Raw genomic sequence first — 12,657 nt, forward strand, 5'->3', positions numbered from 1 at the left:
GCTGTCTTCCTGCCCTTTGGGCAGGGGGCTGGACTCGATGATCTCCCGAGGTCCCTTCCAGCCCTGATGTCTATGAAATCTATGAAATCAACTTCCAAGAGAAGTGGTGCTGGCCCCTACCCTGGGGGGTCTTTAAGAGGAGGCTAGATGAACACCTTGCTGGGGTCGTTTGACCCCAGTAGTCTTTCCTGCCATGGCAGGGGGTCAGACTTGATGATCTACTCAGGTCCCTTCTGTCCCTACAAACTATGAAACTATTCTGAGTTTGAAACAAGTTTTGAGTAAAAAAGGGAAGAAGCATATATTCATTTTGCTTAAATGTGAGGACTCTGCTTGGGCTCGTAACATTCTTTAGTTGATATTAGCATGGGCTTTCTAAGTCATAAAACTTGGAAATCTTTGCCCCTTGTACACATCACAGTTCTAACAACACTTCAGGCCTACTGCAATAAACTTTTAGGAAGTTTTTTCAGTTATTGGATGGAAACTAACTACAGGTATGAAAGAAAGTTGGCATCGTTCCTAAATGCAAATTAAAGTTCCAATTCTAATCAAAGCTTTTCAAAATATCTTGCCATATAAAATTAGACATTTGGCTCTGGGGAGGTTTTTTATCATTTTGGAATCTGTAGCTTTCTACGTTTCTACAAACTTTTTGCTTTGTACCAACTGGCTCCTACCATGACAATCAATTTGGGTCCTGTCTTCATAACAGGATTAACCTTGTTACTGGCCTGTTACAGTGGTAAATTCATTTCAGGATCAACAGCTCTTCATGTCTGATCACACAGCACAGGACACCACAATTCAAATGAGTAGCAACTAGCAGAAATGTTGCAGGTCTCAAGGTAACGAGGGTAAATTGCCTCTTTTGTGTCTTGTGCAAATAAATATCTTCTCTAAATTATGAGAGCCAGAATTTTCTTAATCATCTATTTAAGGCTTCAGTGAACATGACTTTGGAAAGGTTTTAAATTCAAACAATATGAAAAAATAAGTTCAAAACATATAGATTAAGTTTAAAATTCAGTACTTGTAAAATCATAAGTGAATGGTATGGCCATCAGTTTAGTCTCTGTCCTTAAAGTATAGATTTTCTGCATTCCATGTACATTTAGTATTCTGCAAGAAATGCCCAAAATATTATAGTAGAATGATCCCCATGATCCCCAAATTATCATAGTAGTGTGATCCCCATGACCCCCATAACGTTTAACATGATCCCCAATCCCCAACATTAAAGGAGCATATTTCAACAACTTGTCAACAGAGTGAGCACTGCGGGAACTGAGTTGCTACAAAATGTGGTTTGTATAGAAAACTAAGCATTATTTGCATTTGCTCATTAAGAGAAAAGATAACAGTTCTCTACACGTAGAACAGAACTATAGACAATCTGATGTACTTCCTGCAGTATGGCATAATTGACCACCAGAGGGAGACAGAGTTTGTAACGTTTCAGAACTGAAAGTAGAGCTGTAAGAATAGTGGTGAATCTCTCTTTCTCTGTCTCTCTCTCTCTGTCTGAAAACAAAGATGGCACATAACTATACCCATTTCAAGGAGGTGCATATATTGGGTACTTTTAGGAATGTGTAATTGGATCTTTTAACTTTCCCCAGTACAAATTTGCAAGGTATGAATGACAGTGGGCTTCTTCCTGATAGCATACAGAAGTCTTGTCTACAGTAAAATGTTTAATTGTTTTAATATATGTTCATTAATGAAATTGCATATTACATTGGATCTAGGGCAGTAAGGGCATAAAATTATGTAATGTCCTCTAAGGTTACTAAATGTGTTAAAATGTAAAAGCCCTATGTAGACAAACAAACCCTTGGCTGAGTCACAGGCAACTGGCATTGAGAGAAAAGAGAAAGCAGAATACATAGATGCATTTTCCTTTATTTTCCCAGAGCAGTAGGCAGTGGTCTATGTTTACCCTGGTACTGGGAAATCATGAGGAAGTGGTACAAGTGATGCAGGGAGTTTATATACTAGTATGTTCTACCTGAAAAGAGAGGTCATATCCCACACAAACTCGAAAGTGGAAATAAGTTATATGAGTTCCCTAATTGTACCTAACTGTCACCACATATTTTGAAACTACTGATGTTCCTGGCTGAGTAAGACTTGTGCTTCATTAGACAGCTGTTCAGGATTATGATATTCTGGCAACATGGGTATAGCAAATAGTTTGACTATCTGTGTACATGTGCCCATGATGGTAGTGGTAAATACACTCATAAATACCCATGTGGTCACATACTGCCTCTTACACATGGATAGACCCATACAATAAGCATCTAAGTGAATTATCCGCCTATTAACTCAACTGATATAGAAGAGTGTTAATATAAGCATTGCTTATATTTTTGGAGGACAAAAAAGCCCATACCTCTGTCAAGCACCAAAAACTTGTTGCTACTTGGAAGTTACACTTACGCTGTGCATAGCACGTGGCTATCTGCATTCACACTACAATAGTCTGAAGAGGCCAATGCTTATCCCAAGTACTAAACTCACCTGTGGAATTAGAAAGTAAAGAAGTAAAAAATAGATGGACTACTGGCTGATGTTTGACATTTAATGATTACATATGCATTTATTGACAAAGATGGGTTAGACAAAGAAAAATAAAAGAATAATAATTTACTCTGTTACATTGATTCACGGGGGACAGGGGGAGGAATATACTTTACCAGAAGCAGTAGTGCATTACTTGGAGCTGGCTCCACAGTATCTGTATAGATCGGGCACTTCAGTAGGGCTTTTTGGCACTTTTAGCTAAAGCTGACTCAATCAGCTATTAGATAACAGGACCAGAAAAGCCCCACTAAAGCTCCCAATCTATACCAATGTCATAGAATCATAGAATCATAGGTGTAGGGTTGGAAGGGACCTTGTAGATCTTCAAGTCCAACCCCCTGCCTGGGCAGGAGAAAAAACTGGGCTCAAATGACTCTAGCCAGGTAGGCATCAAGCCTCTTCTTAAACACCCCCAGGGTAGGAGCCAGCACCACTTCCCTTGGAAGTTGGTTCCAGACCCTAGCTGCCCTAACTGTGAAGTAGTTCTTACGGATGTCTAGTCTAAACCTACTCTCCAACAACTTGTGGCCATTATTTCTTGTTATGCCAGGGGGTGCTAGGGGAAACAAGGTCTCTCCCAAACCCTTCTGGTCCCCCTAGTGAGTTTATAGATGGTCACCAGGTCCCCCCTCAGCCTTCTCTTGTGAAGGCTGAACAGGTTCAGGTCCCGCAGTCTCTCATTGTAGGGTCTGCCCTGTTGTCCCTGGATCATTCAGGTGGCCCTCCTCTGGACCCTCTCAATGTTGTCCACATATTAAGAAAGCCGGGTGCAACTAATGTGATGCCTCTCCTGGGCATGCACTGGGCTTGACACAGGAGTGCACCAAGTTTAAATGAAAGAGCTGGTTTTGGTTTTTTTTCCATGTCTGCAAGCAGCCAAAGTTACTATTATGTTTAGTCCTTTGTGGCATTGTCTCTTAAGAGAATGTAAAACTAACTAGGTTTCCTGAGTGGGAGAACCAGGACAGGACAAAATGAGTCTCAGGAAAACACCAGCTCAGTTTCTCCCAAGATTACTGTGACTTGCAAAAGTGTCATGCTCAACTCCAATATGGGGGCAATTTCTTATAACTGCCACAACTTTGCCCTTCCCCAAAATAAATAGATCCTTTGCTCCATGCTAATCTGACTGGGCACCTTACAGTTCCTTCTTCCACACACTGATGGCTTCCTTGATCTTTTCTGATGGCATCTATTGTAGCCTTGGTTTTGGACCGACTCACTGCTGGGTCAGACCCTTCAGATGGCTGGATTTAATTCCTAACTTATTTCACCCATCTCTTAGAGCAGAATCACACTTTCAGTGATGGAGTCAGTATGGAATCTTAAACTATTGAACTGCATTCTGTATGCACAAATAATGTTTCTTATAGTTGTCTAGGGAGGAGGAAATGGATTACTTATAAAATAGCTCTGTGCTGCTTTTATGAATTAAATGAAATGATACAATGTTATACAAAATGAATGTTGATGCTAGGAAGAGAAGAGCACAGAACCACTTTTGGCTCAAGGTCTTTGCCAAGTGTGAAGGAAAGAGCATTTAATGTGACTAGCTAACTCACTCTACACTGTTAACAAAAGATAGTATATCCCTGGCCTTAGTTTTGGTCCAGCAGATTGACTATGGTATCCCATTTTGGTATTAGGTTAGTAAAACTGTTCATGAATTACAGCTCCGTGTAGTGCATATTTACCAACTGCTTGCTTTACATGACTATAAATTCTTTCCCTTTATAGTAATGCTTTTCTTCCTGCCAACAATATTGTCTGGATGTGTTTGATTTTTAACAATGGGACCATATTGAAAGGCTTTAGTGTTAAAGAATTAGGTTAAATAAGAAAACAAGTAAAGTGTGCTTTCATTTCTTGTCATTTCTTTATTTCTTAAAACACTTTTACAGTAAGTGTGTAAAGAAAGGAAGGCTAATAAATATTTAACTTGTTAGTAGCAAGCACACTCCAAATCCCTTGATGGCAATACTTTGTTTTAGGAAATCCTAAAGTGTCAAGACAAAATGCATACTTCCAAAAAAGAATGCTCAGTGATTATATAACACATTCATTACTGTTGTATTAACTTTGTGGCTAACTCTCTTCTTCTGTTTTTGTATCAATCTTCAGAATATGTAGGCATTTGTATTATGCCACCAGAGCCAAATCTTGTCTCTAGTGAAATCCATGGGAAATTTGCCATAGAGTGCAGTTATACTGGGATTTTTTTTCCAAGTGTTTTACATTGTATATAATGTCTTTCATCCCAAAAGATTGTTAAAGTCTATTTACAAGTAATGAACCTCCCTTCAACTTTCTTTGAGGGGTTTTGTCCTATCATGGACTTCAGGATTTCATTAGACATGTACAAAATGTGTGTGTGTGCTTGTGTACACCAGAAGCTTTTTTATAAGATTTTACCCACTATTTAAATTCAACACAGCAGATTTCAACAGGACAAAGCCCTACCACGTAGCATTATAGAACAGTAAATGAAGAAAGTTGTATCCAACAGTAAGTAGAGAAGAGATTCAAAGTAGTAAACAAAAAAATGCCTTTTTGCCATCTATAGCCAGATTTCCTTGACTGATTAATGAAGAGCTTTACAGACCTTGAAGGAAAAAATACTCCTATCTGTCCAGCAAGCATAATGTATAACCTGTCAAATTGGTTTACAAAATCCATGGTGCCTTTAATTATATATTTTCTGGGGGAAAATAATATTATAATAGCCCTTGTTAGAATTATTCACACATCAGAGCCAGAAATTCAGTGGTACAAATTATAGATCAAATGCTGATTCATCTGCCTATATGCTCTAAAAGTGCTTAAATTTGTTAATTTTTAAGATAGGATAGGAGTAATGGCTAATCCACAGATGAGCCACAGATAGAAGTAATGGCTCTTCCTAAAAGGTGAATCAAAAGCAAAGTATTTAATTGTAAACATCTCACTAAAGAACTGGTGTGCGAATGAGACATGACTTCATCCTCTAATCCATATGCTTTACTGGTCTAAGGAGCCCTGGTGGGTTTGGTCCATTTTAGTCATAGTTGTCATGGGATATCCTTAACGATGTAGGAAGGTAACTTTAAAAAAATCTCCATACAGAATCCAGCATATGGTATATTTATTGGCAAATGCTAATCCCCCCAGGAACAAGTTCCGTAGTAACAAATGATGAATTATGTGGCTTCATAAGCACACATGTCATCAAATGCACCATTGACCTTTTTACATTTTCAGGGGGATTTTCTGCTTTGTGCAGTTTCTCTGGTTTAGAAGTGAAGCAGTTTAACAATGTGTCTTGGAGGAAACAGGTAATCAATAATTTCAGTTTTTGTTTCTGTAAAAGGTAAATGAGGCCCATATATTTGTTGAGCAAGTAAGCAAGCCAGGGCTTATGGAAGCTTAATCGTGTGCTAATAAAGAACAGGGATACTACCTTGTCACTGGAAAAGGAGTCAGAATTTGGTCAAATAGATCTTGCAATGCCAAAAAACAAATTGTGTATTCCTTAAAAATCCTGTTTGCTGTCGGAGAGAATAAGGAAAATGTCAAACTCCAGTGGGCAAATCTGTTGTGAACTGTAACAGAAGGTACACTATTACAGTTTACAACAGATTTGCCCACTGGAGTTTAACATACACTGCCCTTAGCCCTGACAGAGAAAGTGCCTAGATTACAAAGAAATGGATTAGACTGAAAAACAGTTGAAAACAGTGGACCAGATTATGATCTCTAGCTCATCAAGACATGGAAACTGATATGCACGTACAATGAGACTGCTAGCAACAGGAGAAAAAGTAGTCCTGACTTTGAGACACTTGCACACCCCACTACAGCCCAAAGTACATCTTTTTTTAAAAAAAAAAACCTCACAAAAACAGAAGCTGAGCAGCTAATTCAATGTGGGGGGAAAGATTGTTATCAGAAACTGAATTTCCAGTGATGTGGCTTTTTAAAGCTAACAATATTTCCTAAAGGTATATTATGAAGGGTAATTTATTAATGTGTCCATATAACACATTATATGCAATCTAAAAATCTGATGCAAATTTGTACACTATACCTACAGTGTATACATGTGTATGTATTTATTGACCAGCTTCAGCTAAAGAGAAAAGTATTTTTCTCTGACCTAATGTAACATTTAAGAAGTTCAGAACAGCTGAGGTGCTCTTCGTGCTAAAACTCCAGATGAATACACATATCCATTTGACAACAGATTCAAGCATTTCACCCTCCAGGGGTTCCCCCACCTATTTCATAGCAAAAATTGATCAGATCCAAAATGAACTGAATGTTTAACTGATATCAGAATATAGAGAGACCCATTTGGCTGGTACAGTTTCACTTGGCTCTGTATACAAAGGCTATGATTTTAGTAAATAAAGACAAAGAGGCCTGAGCTTATTTGGCACAATATGAAGCTGATGATACTGGGAGAAGCAGCTAGAACTGAGAGGGGCTGAGACCGTTCTGTGTCTTGGTGAATTTTCAATCTCAGAGCTCTCTTGAACCCTGATTTTTCTTGATTTCCTCAGCTGATATGGTAGTTTATACCACTTATTTTCTACTTGCAGTTAACTAAGAGCATAAACTTTCCATGTTGATGCAAATACCAGTGCAGGCACACTTGCCTTTGTTGTTCCTGCATTTTACTCTACTTGCAACTACCATGGAAGACCACTTGGGTGCTTCAGGGAGTACTGAATAAGGCAGCCCACCTAATAGATAGTGTATGCTAGTATGAACAGATAACAACTATGCCTAACAAACTGCATTGATTTCCTATTTCTTTTCAAGTTCCCTGTCAGCTTCCATGTTATTTGAAACATGGCTACTTTTGGTACCAGTCTCTCCCTAGGTACTATTGCAGTGGCCAGGGTTGGGTACTATAATGTGATGTTGAATAAATTGATGCACTCCCACAGCAATGAACAATTGAAGGATGCATAGAAATGTTTTCCACACCTGGTTTAGGTTTAGGCGGCTTCCGTTAACGCTTTAGGTGGCTTCCTTTAAGCATGTGCACGCATGGCATGTGTAAGCATCCACTGTTGCCAGGAGTGGTGTGGGCAGCCCAAGGTAAGTAACTCTGAGCAGGAGGAGCAGGTGTTGGGTCCTCAGGAGGGACTGGCAGGTCCAAGGTGGGAATTGGTGGGTCTGGGTGGGTGTTCACAGCTCTGCGGGTTGGGGTGCTGGTGGGTCTGTGGGAAGAGGGTGGCTTTGTCAGGGGGTTGAGGGGCTGCAGTTAGTTGGGAGGTAGAAACAACACAACTCTGGGACTGGAGCAAGGGGCTAGGCTTTCCCAGCCCTGGAGCTTTGCTGTGAATGCATGCAGATGTTTGCTAAATTGTACAGCTGATTAACCCTTTCTTGAGTTAATTTAGTTCACCTCCTGAAGTGAACTAACTTAGACTGGGCATGCCATGTTTTGGCCAATTTAAACCCTGAAAATGCCTGCACAAACGGGCATTTAGATTGATGTGACCCCTCATTAGATCAATCTGAATGCAACGCTTGTTACATACTCATAGTTGAATGATAATAAGGTATCAATTTTTGTTGAAGCTGCAAAGTGAACAGATTATACTTGCACTGATTACAATTTGGTCATTATCTTAACAACGCTCAGTTCGGCAAAAGGGCCAAAGTTTCTGTAGCACCATGTTTCTGTAGCCTTAGCACTGAGCTGAGGAGTTGATTAAATGCAAAACCAGAGGGAAAGATTGTAGTCTATGGTGCCATCAGTAACTGTTTTCAGGACTCTATTTTCCTATGAAGTCTCCCCTGCATAAACTGACCAGGACAGGTTTGTGGGATCACAGACTAGAGGGTTCGCATTAAATGAAATTCTCCTTCTCTGTTACCTTTCTCAATATCTGACCCTTTTAAATCCAAAAGTAACTAGAAATCCTGTTTGCATCAGAAAAATAATTCAAGCAATTCCCTCTCACCCTAGAAACATGAGGCAAACCACATTTGACTCGCATACACACGCACACTTGAAAACTAATAATTTAGACAGACATGCTTGAAGCTCAAGCTGCCAAGAGAATTTTTGGGCCCTGAGAACATTTGTAAGCCCTCGGCCCAGGTTACCTACTCCATCCAATCATGACTAATAACCCTAATTGACTGGAACTGCCAGGAACTGGTTGCCAAATAGAATATTGTTACAATCCTGGTCATATTTATATCCTGATACATACAGAAAAACTCAGAACAAGAGGGAAAAGTGAAAAGCAGAAGCAAAAATAAATCTATAAAATTGAATCTTCAGGAAAGGCCATGAAACTATGGACCAAAATAGCACTGCCTGGTGACACCACAAACAAGTTCCTGTAAAGGAACACTTTTAAGAACCATCTTCTTTGCAGCCTTGTGAAAATCTCTTGCCATGCATGTTGTGGGGGAGGGGAGTTCCTATTTGAAATGCCACATGTCCTCCACCTGGAAACAACAATGCTTTTCTGTTGAGCTTCTGTCAGCTGGTCAGAGACAATTAAACTTCCTCGAGCAACCAACTTTTGCAAAGTGCTGAATGCTAGAGTATCCAAGTACTTGGAAATACAAAACAATCCAGCTTAGAAAAGAAGTGTAAAGGACTCTTACCTGAGGCAAGATCCTTTTACAGGTTGTGAAAAAAAAAGTCTGCCTATTGCTCAGAAGCAGGAAACAGCTTGATAAGGAGCACATTTTGATCTGGGCCAGGCACAGACATTACGTTTTTACTGGTGTAAGTGATCGGAAACCAGTCTATACCCATAACAGAAGAGAAGTTTGGCACACATAGGCTGGTTTAAAAATGGCAGAAATCAGCCTAAGATTACCTTTTTTCCCCACCAAAAGGCGAATGTGTGTTCTATTTGCTAAACACAGATCTAAACTACACCAGATACAGAAAACTGCACATCTTAGATTGATTCTGTCTTGAGCTTTTTGAATGTACCTAGCCATAGTCTCATCTTCTTTTTTGCCTAACCAGGACACTCAGCTCAAGTTGTTACCGTCTTTCATAGTCTAACTACCAGAAGATTCAATGCACGGGATAAGGTTATCCAGTATTCATAAATCTAAGGGGCAATGAGAAGCATAGGAAGATTTTAACAAGAGGATGCACTGCAACTGCACTTTTGATCTGAAATTTAATCCTTTTTAAATGTCTTCTTGCTGACATCTGTCTCCTATTTTATATCATTAATGGAGGGGGGAATGGGGGAGGGAAGCAAGGAAACAATGAAATCTTCTTCCCTGAGGGAAGCTCCTGAACCCCATGGTTGCACAAGATTTTACCCCAAATCCTCTCGCCCATATGACATGCACTTACAGACAGCTGCAATTTCAATTACACTTATCACAGCTTTAATAAGGCAATTATCTTGCATGTGTCACTGAGCTATAGACTGAAGGGAAGAAGAAAACATGCCAAAAGGACCTTAGAAAGGAGGAAGGACAAAACTGTTTTTGAAGGTGAAGACCATAGCACATTATTTGAGTGTCTATGCTGTGACTCTCTTTACTGCTATTCTTTATTCACGTGATTATTTAATCTGCTGCCCCTGCCAATTGCCTGCCTTCTTTTTTTTGCTTCTGTCAGTCTATGATGGTGTTTCAGAAACTAGTGGCATCTTCAAAATAAAGCTGGAAAAGGGCAAATGTTGTGCCCATCTTTAAGGGGAAGAAGGAGGATCTGGGGAACTACAGACCAGTCAGCCTGACCTGTATACCCAGAAAGATTATGAAGCAGGTCCTCAAAGTATCCATTGTGATGCACTAGAGGAGAACAAGGTGATCCAAAACAGACGGCATGGATTCACCAAGAACAAGTCATGCCCAGTCAACCTGATTTCCTTCTATGACAAAGTGACAAGCTCTGTGGATGAGAGGAGAGCAGTGGATATGGCATACCTTGACATTAGCAAGGCTGTTGGCACTGTCTCCCACAACATTCTCCTTAACAAACTAAGGAAATACAAAGTAGATGAAAGTACTGTAGTGTCTAGTTGGGAGTTCCCCCGATATCAAGTGGGGTTGATGTCAAGTGGGGTTCCCCCGATATCTGTTCTGGGGCCAGTGTTGTTAAAAATCTTCATTAATGATTTTGATGATTGGCTCAATTGCTCACTAAAAAATGTATAGATGTGACCAAGTTCGGAGGAATTGTGGACACTCTGGAGGGCAGATCTAAGATACAGAATGACCCGGATAGACTGGAGAAATGGTTCACAAGATTCAACCTTCGACAAAAGCAAAGTTCTGCACTTGGGACAGAATAACCACGCGCACAAATACAGCCTAGGGAACAATTGTCTTGGTTGCGGTACTGCAGAAAAGGACCTTGGGATTATGGTGAACCATAATATGAATATGAGTCAACAATGTGCTCTGTTGCAAAAAAAAAAAAAAAGAAAGAAACCAACTGCATATTGGGCTTCATTAACATGAGTGTCACTTTCAAGTCAAGGGAAGTGATTTTTCCACTCTATTCAGCACTGGTGACGCCTCACCTGGAATACTGTATCCAGTTTGGGGCTGTACACTTCAAGAAAAATGTGGACAGTTTGGAAAGAGTCCAGTGAAGGGCAACAAAAATGATTAGGGGCCCAGGAGGTAAGATTTATGAAGGGAAGCCAAAAGAACTAGGATTATTTAGTCTGAGGAAGAGAAGACCTAGGGGGGATTGGATAAATACCTGAAGTATTGTTATAAAGAGGATGAAGATGGGCTTTTCTCTGTGGCTATAGTGGTTAGGACTAGGAACAACAGCTTCAAGGTTCAGAGGTAATTAAGGTTGGCGATTAGGAGGAAATTTCTGACTGGTCAGCCATTGGAACAGGCTACCTCTAGAAGCTGTGAATTTTCCATGCTTGGAAACTTTCAAAATCAGGTTAGACAGACACTTGGCTAGGATGGTTTTGTCAGGGATGATCCTGCCTTGAACAGGGTTCTGAAGTAGATGACCTTGTGAGGTCCCTTCCAGCCCTACTTCCCTATGATTCCTATGATCATTTACTGGACCATGCTACTTCTCTACATAACCACTCTGCTTTGCAACACAGGTATTCCAGCAAATCAGAAGTTTCTTGATACCATCCTTTAAAAAGCCTCTTGGTGCTATGATTGCCATGCCTACCTCAGAAGTTGTATCTCTGCATCACTGTACCCAAAAATATCCTCCTTCAACAATCCAAACAAGTGATAATCACTTGGCATCTGCTAATCTGGCCGTGCTCTCTCCCACACTTGTGGCTGGAGTCATTTATTTATGAAGGCCATTGAACACCTGTAATATAAACGACCTCGCAATCATTTGTATTAAATCATAAGGTGGGAAACTCTGTTGGTAAGTTCTGATCTTCGGCTTCTATCTGCGAAAGTGGATGCACTTCCGCTTTGGCACCTTGCCTAGAACAAGCAAAGGCTATAGCATCTGACTTACCATCGATATGGTGACGTGTAACTGTAGGGGGAACCTTCTGCATTAGTTGGTCTAATAAAAGATATCAGATTTACCCAAAGAAACTTGTCTACCTCTAGAGAGAAAATGATGCTACAGACAAGCAGGTAAGCAATATCTATGTGTGTTATTCTATAAGCATCATCACTTCAGTGTCTAACCACTGGTATGTGGTTGACTTTGCCACTGGGAAAATATAGCAGATCTTCAATTCTTCAGAGTGAATTGTACAGAGTTAGAGTTGATTTGAAGGGTTCCCTAGGCTCCATTCTTCTTCCCAACTAGAGAGCTATATTGAAGCTCTCCTGCTTCCAGTAGACGAACATTGGATATGGTTCCTTCCACACAGGAGCCTACCAGCACCATTAGCAGGAGGTTAATGGAGCACACCTACAGTGAGCAGAGGAAGACACAGAACCTAACATTCCCAGCCCAGGGAATGAATTGGGCAGCATGGGTACCTAACCTTAATTCCCTCTGTGACAACCAGTCCTTGCACACACTAGGGTAACCTTATTGCAGTTAAAAGGAGGGTATTTTCTAAAATGATATTTGTAATGTAAATTGGTCCCATTATTATTGAATAAATTCCAAACAACCTTGGAGAGGAT

Source organism: Crocodylus porosus, unplaced genomic scaffold, assembly GCF_001723895.1.
Source record: "Crocodylus porosus isolate Cpor-Errol unplaced genomic scaffold, CroPor_comp1, whole genome shotgun sequence".
NCBI lineage: Eukaryota > Metazoa > Chordata > Crocodylia > Crocodylidae > Crocodylus > Crocodylus porosus.